Below are 17,642 nucleotides of genomic sequence, written 5' to 3' on the forward strand. Positions count from 1 at the left end.
TTGGAGAGTTGACCATTAACTATCAGACGAGTTGAGCATTCATTATAGCATAATTTAACGCCTTTAAGAACAACTTTGCCAACATTAGCTTGTTCGAGAAGAGAAAAAAGGAAGGAATGACGAACACGATCAAAAGCTTTTGCAAGGTCTACCTGTAGCATTGCAAGATGTTCTTGAGAACCATGACAGTATTGAAGCATTGTTCGAGCGACATGTATATTGGTTTGTATGGATCGACCTCTGATCCCACATGTCTGATGAGACCCAATGAGGATCGACATAGCAAATTGCAATCTATTTGCTAATACTTTTGCGAAAATTTTGTAGTCCACATTTGACAGCGATATTGGTCTGTAGCCCTCAACGAAGCGAATTTTTTCCTTGTCAGTTGTTTTCGGTATTAACACAGTGTGACTTTTGCAAAAAGATTGTGGGAGTGTATCCATGTCGTAACTCATCTGAAAAATATTCAGCAATATAGGAGCATGCGTTTTCTTGAAAGCTTTGTAAAATTCGCCTGAGATGCCATCAGGCCCCGGTGTTTTCAATAAAGGCAAGTTGTCGATTGCTTTCTCGATTTCCTGTAGCGTAATGGGCCCATTAATGACTTCACAATCACTGTCCTTCAAGGGGTTCACAAAAGAAACAAAACTAGCCTTGAGGTGAGCGTCAGGATCATCAGAGGGAGAGCTAAATAAGCTGTTATAGTACGTTTCGAACGCCAAAGTAATGTCTTCGTTATCTTTTACGAGCACATCGTTAAAGTACAAGTCTGGAATAACTTTAGAAATCGCATGGCGTTGCTCATCAAGTAAAGCTTGGCGCCTCGGTTTCTCAGAATTTAAAGTGCGCTGGTTCCGAGATCTGATACGTGCCGCTTGGTAGCGAGCAGCATCATATCTTTGTAGTTGGCACTTAATATTCTCAATATCTTTGATGTACTTTCCCGGCATTTCGCATTCCATCTCATAAAGATTGCAAAGACTTTTAACAAGTATCTTTTCATCATTCTTTCTATAGAAAGATTTAACAGCCCCAATTTCTAAAGCTATAGAGCGAACTTCTTGTTTAAAAAGCTCCCAAGCAGCGAAGATATGAAAACCAACCGAAAAAGATTGCCTCAATGCCATCTGGACGCGATTCATGAATTCCTGATCACAGAGGAGCTTCGCATTCATTTTCCAAAGGGCCCACTGGGGACGGAATTGTTTGTGACGATTTTCGCCAATTTGCGCTATGACAATACAATGGTCTGAGAATGATACAGCTTCGGTGCTGCAGGAAATTTTACGAGATAGGAGTGATGAGGACACGTAAATCCGGTCAAGGCGAGCATGAGAGCTGCCTTGTACTCTTGTATATGCTGTTGCCCGATTCGAGACCCCGATGTCAATTAGTCCTGCATTATCTACAATACCGGATAAGAGCTCACCACTCCTGTCTCTCTTTCCAGACGAATTATAACGATCAATAGCTTCACATACGCAGTTGAAATCTCCCATAAGTACCGTGCATCTGTCGACGTCAATTAAATTACGCACTTTTTCAAATAACTCAAGCCGTTTCGGAACATCATTAAACGCATATAGATTGATAATTCTCCATGGCAATCCTTGCAACACAAAATCACAGCATATATACCTGCCCTCTTCATCAACACTAGTGCACAATGCTGAACAGGGTAGGCTTTTTCTCAGAAACAACCAACAGCCTGCAGATAAACCTTTAGCATGTGAGACACACACATTAAACTGAGACAGAAAAGGCCGCAGGGCCTTCTCGGTCTCTTCCTCGTTCTCGATCTTTGTCTCTTGGATGGCGACAAAGTCGAGACGCTTCCGATTGAGAAGTCTACGGAGTTGTGCTTGTTTCTGCGAAGACCTAAGGCCGCGTACGTTCAAGGTGGCAAATATGAGTCGCTCAGACTGCGCCATGGTGACTACCTTCTAATTCGCTTATCGTCCCGCTTGATCAGTCCCAAGAATTGGCGCTGAGGCTTCCCGTGAGCCCCCAGCAGGCCTCCTAGATCGGGATCGGCGACACTTCCCCTTTGGCATGGACTTTCGGCGACGGCGTGACTCCCTAGCCACTGACGCTGGGTCACTCCCTTTGCTTGAATCCGAGCTGGACGATGCGCGACGTTTCAGTATTGCTGTATCCGTAGAGATCTGCATATCATCTTCCGACACTGCACCATGACGAAAAAGCTGCTGCGGAGCTGCAGCGCAAGCAGGTGATGAACTTTCTGCGGCATCCAGCCCAGAGTCTCTATCTTGTACTGGTGGTTCTTCGGCATCTTTATGGGTCAGCGCAACAGCACTCTCCAAAGGAACTCCTACTTGTTCTAGGGGTGGTGCGGAGTCGTTTTGGGTATGCTGCTTGCATGATTCACTTGGCTCTTTGCACGCAGAAGTTTCAACTGTGTCAACAGCAAGTGACTTTCTTTCCTCTTCTGGATTACTTGTGGTAGAGCCTGCAGCATATGACATTGACGGAGTGTCTCCCGTTGCGTCCAGAACCTCGGTGACATCCATAATATGCTCTTGTAGGTTATCATCTGGCTGTTTTGTGTGCTGTCACAGCTTGTTGGCGTATGTCATAACACAATCTTCGGCCGAATGACCGAAGCGTCGACAGTTGTCACAGCGAGGGGTCCTGCAGTTTCGACGGATGTGTCCAACCTTACTGCACCGAAGGCAAAGTGGTGGGCGGCCAGGTATCAGGACGAGGCTTTGCACTCCGCAGACAACAAGAATGTGAGGAATATCCGCAATGCGAACTCCATCAGCAAGGTACAAAACAACATCCCTATTTAGCGTCCGCATTTGTTCCATGTCCGCTACTTTCCAGCTTTCTTGTGATATTGTCTTGACCTTCCCAAAAGCTTGCAGTGCCTCGCACACATAGGCGTCCTCCAAGACTGAGCTAAGCTGGTTTTTTATGGTGTTTCTTACAATGTGTGTTAAAGTGAAAATAAAATGACACTTATAGTATGGAACATAGTTACAATGACAGAGCGACAATGAACGCTTTAGCGTTACTAACAAAACACTCGACACTTATTGAAGTTCAGTAGAACAGCGAGACTTCTTCAAATTACGTTATACACAACAGGTGACAAGGTGAAACACCTCACCAAGATAAGGTACCCGTCCGGTTTGAAGTCTATTTCATCATATATGTCTTTTAGGTGGACATCCATATTTATGAAATGTGAGCTCGAAGAAATGGTGGGTTCTCCGTCGCGATCTTGCATACGCGTCTTCCATATGATGCGCATGCCCATGAGAAAAAAACATATAAAAAAGCACTTCATCAAGTGATGTCGGAAAAAAATAACGGATAGTGTAAGAAAAATTATCAAAAAATTTTTCCAGGGTCCCCTGAAGGACATCCTAAAACAAGATAGCATCTTTGCAACTAACAAAACAGTGTTCTATTGTCTCTGGAACATCATGTCGGTAGCCGCCAAGACAGGAAAAAAATACCCTTTATTTTTAGCAATGTTTTAACGGGCAGCGCTTCAGTATGTAGTTTATTAAAGAATGCTTTTGAATTTGGAGACGCATACATTTTGCGCAGTCGTTTCAAGACATCACGACCTGGCATTTCAAGTACAATGAACGGTACAACAATGGCTGAAAAAGCATAGATAGTAAATCTTTGCACAATACTTTGCGAGACACTGTGTACAAGTACTCTATAGGAAAGGTAGCTTTAAAGGAACCTAACTGCAGAATAAACTTCCTGCATGAATTCCCAGAAGCACGGCCGTTCGGGAAAGTTTGAAGAAATGACTAGGTCAGGGAAGCAGTCTACGCGATTAACATGCAAGAATGAAAGAATTATGGGATGGAAATTTTCACAAAAAAATAAAAAAGCGGGAAACTGTTTACCATAGATATAGATGTTTTAATCCTATCCCAGCAGCACTAACTGCCCGACAAATGTTGTCACGACGCATGGGCTCAAAAGTAGAAGACCATATGAAAGTTGCGAAAATCCGATGAAATCGTTGTACATAAAGTCTTGCACAAGAGATAAGTTGCAATACGTAGTGGAGCTTTCTTGCTAGAAAAGTATTACAAGCTACAAGTGCGCACTGAATCTGTACGCATCTAATGGCACACCAAGGTACGTTGGTGGAGTTCTTGTCCAACTATATCCTGCATACTGACTAGGTGTGCTACCCCGTGAGCCAAACCATAATCTTAAAGTCTTCGAGGCATTCAAACGAGTTCCTTATACTATGGCAAATTTGTCTATTACTGGTAACACATTTTATATGCTTGGTTCATCTGTGCAGAAGACTGCCACGTAGTCTGCATAAGCTAATACTTTCATTTCAGTTCCTTATATATTGAATCTACAAATACTATAGTTGATTGTAATATACTTAAGCATAGCGGCTCTAGATAAAGAGATAATTTGATATGTGGGGTTTAACGTCCCAAAACCACCATATGATTATGAGAAAAGAAAAACAGAAGTGGGGACATGGGACCACCCTGTTTTACAGAAGAACAAATCGAAACTGGTTTCGACAGCTGACCATTAACAACAAGACGGGTCGACAACTGGTTATAGCTTAGTTTGACGCTTTTAAGCACAGCAGTCTTGACATTGGCGTTTTCCAAAAGAGAGGAAAGAAACGAATGACCAACACAATTGAAGGCGTTTGCAAGGTTTACCTGTAACATTGAAAGGTGTTTTTGATGTCCATAACAGTACTGAAGGACAGTACAAGTGACATGTATATTGTATTGTATAGATCGGCCCTTAATCCCACATGTTTCGTGAGACCCGATGACAATGGAAATCGCAAATTGAAATTTATTTGATAACACTTTGGCGAAAATTTTGTAGTCAACGTTCGACAGCGCAATCGGTCGGTAACCCTCAACAGAGCGATGTTTTTCCTTGTCTGAATTTTTCGGTATCAAAACTGTGTGGCTCTTGCAAAAGGATCTCGAGAGTGTCTCCATTTCATAACTTATTTTAAAGATATCCAGCAATATGGGAGGGACAAAATTTTTAAAAGTTTCGTAAAATTCAGCAGAAATGCCGTCAGGGCCAGGTGACTTTAATTAAGGTAAGCTGTCAATAGCATGCTCAGTTTTCTGTATCGTAATAGGACAACCTATGGCTGAACAATTGCCCCACCGTGGTGACCTAATGGCTAAGGTACTCGGCTGCTAATCTGCAGGTCGCGGGATCGAGTCCCGGCTGCGGTGGCTGCATTTCCGGTGGAGGCGGAAACGTTGTAGGCCTGTGTGCTCAGATTGGGGTGCACGTTAAAGGACCTCAGGTGGTCAAAATTTCCGGAGCACTCCAATACGGGGTCTCTCATAATAATATGGTCGTTGTAGGACGTTAAACCCCACATATCAATCATTATGCCTGCAAAATTAGGGTCTTCCAATGGGCTCAAAGGGGAAACAAAGCTCGTGGTAAGGTTGACATCAGGGTTAGAGAGAGCACCAAATAAACTTTCAGAGTACTTTTCGAATGACGACGTTATGTCTCTTATGTCTGTTACAAGAACATCATTAGAGTAAAGGTGTGGCATTACTTTAGAAATTGCGTGGCGTTTTTGATCGAGTAAATATTGACGCGTTGGCTGTTCTGAGTTTAACGTACGTCTATTACCAAATAGTGTTTTAGTAGTAGTTACCAAATGTAGTGTTTTAGTAGTAGTTACCAAATAGTGTTTTAGTAGTAGTTACCAAATGAGTGTTTTGAAAAGGCCCTAAAGGGCCGCTCTTCTAGCTTTCGCTGTGACTGTGCTGTGCCTTCGGCGCAGGCCTGGCTTTTTTTTGTCGACACAGCTTCATGAAATGTGAGGCCCACGAGATGGCTTTTTGCTCACTCCTAATAGAGTACCAAGTACTCTTAATCGTTTACAACTTTTTCTACCGCTCTTTCATAGTAAAGTGCATGCAGTACTTCAAGATGCTGAACAATGCTATTAAACGTGCCAGCCTTTCTGCTTATGGTAACGGCTTTCTGCTCTCCCATAGTAGACTACCAAGTACTCTAAATTCTTAAACACTGTTTCTGAGCGTGCAAGCTATATGCACACTATCGGTAATTTTTCACCGTCTCTGTCATGTCCCATACATCTGTATGTCCTGTAAACATAAAAGCCACAAAAATGATTAAAAAAATTCCGCAGATCCCACGTACCTGGGAATCAACGCTATGCGAAGCATGTGGAGGGAAGGTGATCATGTTGCATTTTTTTGCTATTGAGCAACACGTCATGAAATGACACTACATATATGCACAAATGTTGCACACACAGACATATGTTGAAAATTGGCAGATGTTTATATAACCCCTTGTGTGTTCTTGCCCAACGATGTCCACTGGAACATGCGTATTAGCAACACCAGAAGCTGAAAATGAAGCGCTGATACCCGCGATGATGCCAGCCCTGTACACTGCTACATAAATCAACTTCAGCGAATGGCACCTAACCACAAGTGACGTTAAACCCACGTGACGTCTGTATCAAATGATTACATATGTAATGTTTATAAGATTGAGTAGGCAGCACTGCAAGCACTATTGACGTTTCACGAAGATCAGCGTCTATTTGAGCTTGTTGGCATAGATTCATCGTAAAGAAAGCACAGGATATCTACGAGGTGAATGATGGCGAGTGGGCCGAAGCGTATGGACAGACGCTTGGACAGACGGACGCACGGGAGAACTGACGGACGCTTCACCCCACTCATTATCATTAATTCCGTGGATATTCTGTGACACCGTTTTTTTTTTGACATGCAATGCAATGCAACTGCATGGCTACTACGACGACTACGACGACATGGGACATACGACCCACAGCGTGAGGAGCTTCGCCCCTAAAACATCAAATTAATCATCAAAATATTAGTGACCCGGATCATTGTATAGTCGCATCACGTCGCGATTTTGACGTCGGCGGCACCATCGACACCAACACTGCGCATGTTCGCGTCTCGTGTTTCGTGCCACATGCTCGCGTCTCGTGCGAACTGTCGCTGTAATTTTGGTCTCAAAGTTGTGTATTAAATAGACCCAAGTAAACCTGTGTATTATTGAGCAGGACGAACGCCAGGAGAAAACGCGCGCCAATGTTTGACCACCACCATGGCTTCATGCGCCAATACCAACCTTCCAGGCCGAGGATTTCCCACCACTGGCAAGCCCCCCCAAGCGGCTGAGCATTTGAGCAGAAGTCTCCACTCAGTGTTTCTCAACCCACACGCACACCACCCTCCCCTTTCCATCCTGAGATTATAAAACAACTGGGAACCATGCAAAGACGAATCAAAACCCTAAATCGTGAAAACAGGGTGCTCCACCGCCAACGGAACCGGAAGCTATTCTCGCCTCGGCCTGTTCGGGCGGTGAGCAGGTATCTCAGTCGAACGTATCGGGCTACACTAGTGTCTCTAAGCCGTAGTAGCCAATTCAGAAGACACATCTCGACTTAGCAGACTGTAAATAATATTCGATAAGAAAAACAAAATTATCCTGGAAAAAATGGCAGCATATCCACGGGGTGAATGCTGGAGAGTGGGACGAACCATCCGTCCTTCCATTCGTTCTTGCTTCCGTCCGTTCATGCGTCCGTCTGTGTGACCGTTCGTGCGTCCATCCGCCCGTCCGAGCATGCGTCTGTTCATGCGTCCACACGTACATCTGTGCGTCCATCCCTGCGTTCGTTCATGCATCTGTCGCTGCGTTTGTCCATGCGTCCATCCGTCCGTGCAGCCATCCGTGCGTCCTTTCATGCATCTGCCTGTGTGTCCATTCGTCTATCTAGTCAACACTTCATGTACCACCATCTCACATCTTTTCATCATATATTCCGCATATAGAAGCACCGCCATTCAGTGGACATTCCAAGGACTAAATGAGAGGTGGCACACGCACACTTTCTTACGTCTTGCGCTACGTGTCTACTTCCCACTTTTAACCACCTCAAGTTCGTGGTATATACTAGTTCACTGTATTCATGGCACTGCGGCCCAACGCTCACTAAACCTTTCTAAAAGCGAGGAGGTTACGCCCAGCGAGTATAACGTAGCAACCCTTTCTTGTCAGATAGTGCTCAGTGTACATGCCAATGGCTGCTAATGGGGAATGAGAGACAGGAGAATTCGGCCTTTAGTTAATGCGCACGCTGCGAATTTTTTATTGTTCAACAACGCACAGGAAAAGTCTCCCACCAGCACCACCTTGCAGGTCAAAGCGTAAGACATGTTACGCACTACTACGAGGGACGAACTGGTGCTGCCTAAAGGACCTTCACCCCTAAAAAATTAACCTTATGGTAGAACAAGTCATCCTACAGAAGGTCAACCTATGAGTGCAAACGGCGATTCAATATCGCAAGCAGAGTGTTGCGCCAGTTCTCGCGGCCAGCGTAGTACAAACCATTCAAAATTGGTTCACCGACCAATTGGAAGATATCAAAACCAGCCTAAACACGTTGGTGCAACGCCGATCCAAAAGTGTTCATCGTAACTAGGCAATTCAGGCTAACCACGTAAATAACAAAACTGAGTCACCCGCGCTTAATCAGGCTGCCACGCTGGCCCCAGTGACGACAATTGCATCTCCTCAATAACAATTTATTCATGGCAGACGCTTGTAAACATAATCATAAGGTATCCAAACAAGAGTAATTCGAGATGTTCCAAGACAACTGCAGGGGATTTGAAGATGGGTAAAAGATGGTGGATGGCCTCGCTTCCAAACCCACAAACTCAAATCAGGTGGAGGAGGCCATCGCGTTGTCAGTATCTGCTCCTAAGCCAAAACAAACAATTACAGATCCTCGAAGAGCTCCAGGCGACACTATCAGATACTATCTGAAATAAGATTCCACTAGTATAAATAAAGCCGTTTGCATCCCGCATGAGTGAAGGGACTCTCAAGACCGAGGAGCACGTCCTGGTGTGCCTAAAAACAGCCTCCTCTATCCAGCCCTGTTAAAACATTCCGACCCAAAAGCAAGTAGGAACCGCTGGTACTGTGGTGAAGTGGCCGACATTTACCATACGGTCGGGAACTGCCAACTAACCCAGGAATATTAACCACAATCACCAGCTCCCGAAAAAGGAGCACTGGGCGGTAACCCTGCTTAACAGATCCGAACTAGAACAGCGAAGTTTTGTCCAGTGGCCTCGGGCATCGACTTCGATAAATGATGACCAGGACTAGGGATATCAATCAGCCTGGTATAGAGAAGGGCTATCTGCCATCACCAACCTTAATAAACGTTTTACCTCCTCCTCCAGTCACCAGTTGTATCACAAGTCACGAAAGCCGCTGTTCCTCTGAGTTTTTTCTGGCAAAGAATGCCTCGTGCGAGAAAGCTACGAAGGATGAAGTTAGGTGGCACCCGCCAACGACACACGAAAATCGACAGTGTTCATCAATAAGTAAGAAAAGAGCTCGGGGCTTGTCCACCATTAGTCCTTCAAGGCAATCCTTCTGTTCAAGCTCTGCTAAGCTGTGGTAAGTATATAGGTACACAATGGAAGAGCCACACAACCAAGTTTCTCCTTCTGACTGGCCGGTAAAGTGCAGTCAAGTGGATTACATAATCACCAAGGGGCGCGCAACATCCGCGCCGGAACAACGTCTTCTGCAGGACTCTCTTACGCAAATGCTGCAGCTTACGCGAATAGAGAGCTTTCCGTAACATCATAGCCTCATATAATACCTGGACAAGAAACCGCTATATAAAACCGTCGAGCGACATGGAACAACGCGCTCATTCAGGCCTTGGTCGCAGTGCCATACCGAGTTCTGGTCGAGAGTTTTGGCGAAACCCCCCAAAATGAACCCCCGGGAGCTTTTCTTTGTTGATCCGCGGCACACAAAGGCTTCTTTTCTCTTGGCGGTAGTACCCTCTGCGAGTTGTAGCCTCCGGTCTATGTATTCTAGTTCGCTATGTGAGAGTGATTCTGTTCTCTACGCCCTCCTGTAAAGATGTATAAACACAAGAGAGGCACACCTCGGTCGATTTGCTAGGTACACATACACGTGATCTCTCTCGTGCGTATCTCACTAAGGCGAGGTGCCTCAACGAATAGACATATGAAGCGTGCCCTAAGAGAAGCGCAGGTTCCTATTCGTCTCCTCCATATCTCTAGGAAAGCAGGCCGAGCACGTCGCCGCGTACGCACAGACTTGGACAAACTACGGTCACATAAGAACTCGCATTTCTTTCCCATCTTTACTTTTGTTGGGAAAGACTTAGGGTAAACACCACCACTAGCTCGAGCATCTCGATGCGAGATCTTCGAACGATGACGTTTTTTCTTTGTTATGTTTTGCTCGACAACCGCGTAGCTTAGAGGGCGGCGAGATATCGGCAGCGTGGAAGCTTTATTCCTTTCGATGATCGATTCATAAGCGCCTTTCGCAGGGAGCATTTCACTGCGGGTTCATTATTATTTTTTGATTCCCTTCCTTGTTTGATAACATGACAGGCGAATATATGACTGCACGAATGTGGCACCAGAATAACTACTCGTATACCAGGATATCCGCCGGTGTAGTCATGCGCACAAGCATATACACCGGCACTTGATCAAATATATATATATTTGATCAAGTATATCTATAGTCGGATTGCCAGGTTTGGTTACTTTTTTTAATCCGGTGGTAGCAGAAAACACTTCTTGGCTACTTGGATACTTTTTGGCTATAGTTTCTTGCTTGTCGTTTATGTTTGAAACAAATTATCAATATTTTGTTTGGTCGCAGCCACTGGCGTTTCAGTATGCGGTGCCAAAATATGGTAGCCAAAGTGCGCTTTGAGCTCCCAGAGGCGAGTTTTGTGTTTACATTACAAAAAAGGGAGTTTCCGATGAGTGGCCGGCACACAAGAAAAAAAAAACTGTTGCACGAAGACTTATTTCGCCAACCTCTTACAGCTGAACTCGACTTTAAAGTGTAATCGGCAGTTAACAAAACAAGAGAAAGCGCTCGGCACCCAGGACTCTTCAGAATAATCCACATTAGGTATCGGATGCCTCACAACGTACTTGCGTCATTTCTGAAGATTACGTATGATATATATTTCAAGGATACTTTAATTTCTGAGACTTCGTCCTGCCGCGAGACAAAATTACGGAAGTTAGTACAGTTTCTGCTTCAATAGATGTAACTGTGACTTCTAACATACTCTTGCAGTACTAGTTTTTACTCGCTCCCGTCCTTGTAGTGTTTCTAAGACAACTCACGCGAGACCCGTGAAGAGAATGTCATGCAACAGCACTAAAAGCTTCGCCAATCTGCCAGAAAACGGTTGCCAAAGCGAACAATTTCTGCTTCAATCACAGAAATTGTATTTCTTGAGGGCTCTCACTGCACTTTATTTGGATTTCCACCAAAAGTGACTTCAGTTTAGTCACACGAATACTAACGTCGCAGTTGTTAGCATACACGCGAGGTTACATACTGCTACTTTTGCTGCCCTTAGCTCAAGTTGGCTACATATTGATGTAGTGGATCTGACTTTTTGGCAACATTATATCTTTTCGACCTGGTAACTCTGGTAACGAGAAAGATAATTGTTTGAGCCAGATCAAGGATATCACATCACCACATTAAAATAATCATTAAACGGTGGGGCTCCCTTTAAACAGCGTATGGAAACAGCCACCCGCGCCTTGATAACTAAGTCATCAGAGAGTGTCTTTTGTCCCGTATTGATTGTATTTTCAATGTGATGATGAAAAAAGAAGATAGTGCACCTAATAGAATCGACTTCGAAGGTAAGGGGCGGAAAATTTGGTCTACGTAGATATTGAAAAAAGAGTGGGGCGAGAAAGTGGTGGAAAAAGAAAGACAGCATAAAAGCTGTTCTTGAAAACAAAAAGAGCTTCCAAAATCTAAATATACCAGCAAATTTGATTTACTATAGCTGCCTCTCTACTGGATTTTCAATAGACTTTGAAGTTCAATGAGTGAAGTTTTAAAACTTCATATTTTTAATGCATGATGATTATTAGGTACCTGTTGATAGGTACCTGTCGTATATTTGTTATGTATCATTTAGAACAATTGAGCCTATCACGTACAACAGTGTGCAGTCAGTAAACGCCAAACCGCATTACCCTTGCGTTATGCACTAAATATTAGGCATCATAATTTGTAAGCATCAGGGGTCAGGGAGGATCACCCTTGGTAATCATTCATGTAAGTAGAACAAACAGTTACAGAATGCAGCAAGATTTGTGCGCACACACACAAAAAGTTGTACTTTTTTTAGTTACAGGCAAGAAGTCATATCTTGTCATTATCATGACTGTAATTGCTTATTACTAATATGAATGTAATGAAAATATTAATACTAATTATTTTCTTTCATTTGATTCACATATGCTCTTGGTCAAGTACTTCGCGATTGCCACTGCCAAAAATCTCCTCCATGAATGAAAAAATGTCCTCACAACTTCCGCAAAACAGCGGCCGAAGTCTGCGTTAGTCCTACAGCTCTTGCCGCTTCGAACGCTCGGTGCGATCGATGATGCCGTGCATAATATTATCAATGACTACATCATAACTTCAATGTTTTTTTCTTTTCCTTCTGGCAGCCTGCTCGTTTCATTTCAAGTGAAATGGACTCTGACTATGTCTTCAGCGTAATGAAAAAAAGCGAGAATAGCAAAATAATGAAGAATTTGAACTATACTGTGGCTCGGGACAAAATATAGAGGAATAGCTCTCTTATTCAATTTACTCCCCATTGAAAACCGGGGCACGCACGGTGAATACGCCTGAGCCGTATTCTTCGGAGTGGTAAAATCCCGTGAGAAGTTTTCAATTTTGTAGCCGCTGGTGTATTTTGTTTGCTGACTTCTCGCACCTAAGAAAAAAAAAAAACAAATTACGCTAGTGTCTGGGCTGGCAGCCATTCGTGAACTTCGAGACCCAAGAGATCGGAGAACACAATGATTCACAATGAAGGGAAGTGCAGTGGCACAAAAAAAAGTATGCACACTCCGGCCAGGAAGAAAATGTGGTCGCCAAAAAAAAAAAAAAAAACTCATGCAAATTATAGTATGCGGTTCAAAGCGATAGGCCACACTGGAAAACGATTAGGAAAACTTGCACAGTTAGTTTCAATGAAACCCGAACATCAATCATTAACCCCTCTTCTAATTAGTTCGGAGTTCATACCAGAGGAATGGCGTCAGCAGTTGTGAAGTGAGTGCGTGAACGAGACGGTAAAATAGCGTTGTAAAGCTACTTCAGGGTCAGGTGGGCTGGCCTTGAAATTCTTGCTTGGTGAACAGAACAATTTTCCGTTGCTAATTTTAATTTATATGTCTGCGACTGGCCATTTTGGTTTGGCGACAAAAATGGAACTCGAGGACTATGTCGGGTAAGTTCCGGCATAAAAAAATGTGGTGCTCGGGTTGTCACTTACGAAAGTGAAATGCTTAGAAGCGTTCTTATAGTATTTGACATTTGCAAAAAAGCCGTGTGCGCTCTCTTTCTCTCTCTCTCTCACTCACACTCACACACACCTGCAGCCCTTACGCAAACACATGCATAAAGGGTCCTCGTTGATTTCTCTCGGCGTATGTTAAAGCGCTGTATACTCAGACGGACCCTCACTAACGAGCTTGTCTGGAGACCCCATTAATTAACGGGAGAGATTTTCATAGCAGTGTGCTCAATAGAGAGCACGTGACAAGGGCTTCACTTCGCTATAAAAAGCTCTTCCCACTATCGCCTCTAATGGTAAAATCAAGGCAAATACTTATTATCACAACTGTTCTCATTTCACTAGCTGATTGAGAACGCTATTCATTTTGGTCAACTGATTGATCGACAACAGAGTTTGGGGCTAGAGTAAGTAAAATATCGGTCACTACGCTGGTAGACGCAGAACACTGCTTTTACCCTACTGTTTTAAACGCGAAGAATTGCTTTGTACATTCCAGGCATCATGGGCGTCGACAGGTCGCGGAATCGAATCTCGGCTACGGTGGCTGTATTTTAGGTGGAGGCGAAAATGCTGCAGGCCCGTGTGCTAAGATTTGGGTACACGTTAAAGGACCCCAAGTGGTCGAAATTCCCGCAGCCCTCCTGCAACGTCTCTTAGTCATAAGGTGGTTTCGGGACGTAAAACCCGACTTTTTGACCGACCGACCGACCGACCGACCGACCGACCATCCATGCTTCCATCTATCTATCTATCTATCTATCTATCTATCTATCTATCTATCTATCTATCTATCTATCTATCTATCTATCTATCTATCTATCTATCTATCTATCTATCTATCTATCTATCTATCTATCTATCTATCTATCTATCTATCTATCTATCTATCTATCTATCTATCTATCTATCTATCTATCTATCTATCTATCTATCTATCTATCTATCTATCTATCTATCTATCTATCTATCTATCTATCTATCTATCTATCTATCTATCTATCTATCTATCTATCTATCTATCTATCTATCTATCTATCTATCTATCTATAAAATTCTGATTCTGAATATGATTCTAGCGCCGCGGGGTATGCATCACTCGTATGCGGGCATGCGCCACAAGTGATTGACAGTTTGTATCTACCCAGGAAAGGCGAGAACACACATGGGCAATTTCAACGCATGAGCATTAGGAAAAAAAGCTAACATCAGCAGCATTTACCCGATGAACGCAAAGAATGAATGTGAGGGTCACAGCAGAAATCGAACTCCAGCGTTCTGGTTGGAGATCAAGTATTTTAGTACAGGGCCAGGTCTCGGAACTACTTTTCTAACAGACCCTAAAGTTCGTGTAACGTCGATTGTGGTTGCAGCGCAATGCGAAGCATTTCTTAGCGAACTTCGGCGACTTTGAGCATGCCTATCTATTTATTCATCTATCTATCTAGCCGCTTACGTTTGGGTGCTCTCGTGGTCACCCCCTTGACGTGGCGCGAACCAAAATTAGCATGGGAGGGTAAGATTGTATGACGAATGTGACGCGCTCGTCAAGACATGAATAATGTCACAATCCCGTCACGTACGTCGTCAAACACTTCCCGCAAGACAGTGGCACATACCCATGGGCGGGTATGTGCAGTTGGTATGCGGGTTTCTTTCACAGGTGATTGACACTTATTATCTACCCAGGAATAACGACAACACACATGGGCAATTTTAACGCGCGAACGTTAAGAAATACCCGACATCGTATCGTCGACTCGACGAATGCAAAGAATAAATGTCAGCGCTCCAGCTGGAATCGAACCCAAGTATTCTGCGTGACAATGAAGCATTGTACCACAGAGCTACGCCAGGTCTCGGAACTACTATTCAAATAGATGATAATCTTCGTGAAACGTCAATAGTAGTTGCAGTACTGCCTACCCAACTTTATGAACAGAACAATATGGCAATATGTACCCCTTTCATACAGCCGTCACGTAAGGTGTGCGTCAACTGTGGTTAGTTTGCATGCGCTGAAGTTGATTTATGTGGCAGCGCCCAGGGCCATCGTCCTCGCGAGCATCAGCGCTTCGTATCAGCTTCTGGTGTTGCTAATACGCGTGTTACCGTTGACATCGTTGCGCAAGTGCAAAGAACTGGTTATAAGAACATCCGCAACTCTTCAAAATATATCTGTGCGTGCAACATTTGTACATATATTTGGCGTCGTTTTATGACGTGTCGCTCATTAAAAAAATTGCAACACGGTCAGCTTCTTTCCGCATGTTTCACATAAGGTCGATTCGAAGGTACGTGGGATCTGCCGATTTTTTTTAAACATTACATATTGCCACGTGGTTGTGACGTCGATGAAGGCAACAGTCGGTGTGTCGAAGAAGATACTTTTTATTTGGCCGAACTTGTGGCCGAAAACTGACCCCCGTATACGAGAACGTCCCTTCGCTCAACACTTCACCTTCAGTTCAGAAAGCCGATGGGAGCGCCGTCTCTAGGCACGGCAAGTCACTGCATATCAGCGATAATCTGCTGTGATTCTTTAGTAGCGCAGCGTCCTTTTCAGCCGAGTGGTGGCGCAGTGCTCAACTCTGTCAAGTGAAGGGTGGAAGTCGAGTTGAGGAGCGTTTCTGAATAATGGGGTGAAGGTCCGATTACAGCAATACGCACTGGTACAATTCGCGCAGAACAAAGCGTCGGCCGGTCTATAATCTGATCTGCGGTAACGCACGTCGGCATTTATACACGAGGCGTCGAAAATTTGAGCGTTATCACTGGTGGCCAAGTTGCATCCAGGATAAACTGCGCTGTTAACGTAAAATGTAGCGTGAAACATCGTGTTATTGAAATGTCAACCTGAAACGACGACGACAACGACGACGACAACGACGACGATGATTATGATAATATGTGGGGTTCAATGCCCCCAAAACAACATATGATTATGAGAGACACCGTAGTGGAAGGCTTCAAAAATTTAGACCACCTGGGTTTCTTTAACGTGCACCCAAATCTGCGCACACGGGGCTTAAGCATTTTCACCTCCATGAAAATACAGCCGTCACAGCCGAGATTCGATCCCACGACTTGCGGTTCAGCAGTCGAGTACCTTAGCCACTAGACCACCATGATGGAATTCAGCCTGAAACGTGGGGTAACCACGAGATGTAGTTAATTCACTGAAGTTGATTTATGTAGCCCTCTCCAGAGCTACCAACTTCGCCGGCACCAGCGCTTCATATCAGCTTACCGTGTCTGGGGTATCTAATATTGATGTTGCTGTTGGCTTCGTTGCACAACTGTGAACAACTGGTCATATAAAACGTGTGGCTGCTTAACGTGTGTCTGTGCGAGCCTTTGTAAACATCTTTAGCGCATCTTCGTAACGCTTCATTGAATAAAAAAGGTACAGCACAGTCACCTTTTGTCTGCATGCCTCACATAAAATCGATTCCCGACCGAGGTACGCAGGATCTGCCAATTTTTTTTTTCAAGCTGAGATTGATTCGAATTGACTGTTAGTTTCGCAGTACTTTATAATATAAATGAGGTTGGTATAGTGATAAGCGCAGTGGTGGCTTCTGTCGCTAGTTGTGGAAGATCCTGACAAAAAGAAGTTGGGAGTCAGTGAGCCGGCCGCAAAAAGACAGTAACTGAAGATATTGCGACCTGCAGCTAGTGTCATTCTAGCAGACGGACTTTTCTTACCGAGTGGAGATAAAGCAAAACATTTAGTCCCCCCACCCAAAACGTGAATCACAGTAAGGAACAGACGTAGGCTCCTGAGCCAGACCTCTCTCGTATTGGTTAGAAATCGGCGAGACATTATCGAGTAACATTTGCCGGGAGCGGTAACAAGATAAAGAAAGAAGGGAAAAGACAGCTGGAGCGTCTGTGGCTAAGCGCTCGACAACTGGCTCCCTAAGGGCTCGTTCCGGAGGGAGGAAATCATTGGGCCACGAAATCGACTCTGATGGCCGGTTCCCCGATGCGCAAAACTTTGCGGGCGCTGCTATTGCTGTTGCTTATGCGACGAAGAATGGATGTACTTCCTTTATACGCCTTATGGTGGAGGTTGGAGTATTCTCCTACCCTTTTGTCCCATCTCATTACTTGCAGCCTGTCGTGGTTAAACCGTGCCATATAGGGCCTTCCTTAAACGCCTTCTTCAAGCGCA

At 44.3% G+C, this 17,642-nt stretch overlaps 2 protein-coding genes across 2 annotated transcripts in view; one reads left to right on the top strand and one right to left on the bottom strand.

The window, feature by feature from the left end:
* LOC119174358 (uncharacterized) overlaps nucleotides 1-3,236 on the bottom strand; it is a 90,295-nt gene extending 87,059 nt beyond the window's left edge. Inside the window, exon 1 of the mRNA XM_075895734.1 lies at nucleotides 3,137-3,236. The gene's annotated coding sequence lies outside the window, so the exon portion shown is untranslated. The remainder of the gene's footprint in view (nucleotides 1-3,136) is intronic.
* Nucleotides 1-17,642, top strand: part of LOC119174357 (uncharacterized) — a 142,469-nt gene that overhangs the window by 68,622 nt on the left and 56,205 nt on the right. The window lies entirely within an intron of this gene.

The sequence above is a fragment of the Rhipicephalus microplus genome, chromosome 5 (genome assembly GCF_043290135.1).
Source record: "Rhipicephalus microplus isolate Deutch F79 chromosome 5, USDA_Rmic, whole genome shotgun sequence".
Taxonomy (NCBI): Eukaryota; Metazoa; Arthropoda; class Arachnida; order Ixodida; family Ixodidae; genus Rhipicephalus; species Rhipicephalus microplus.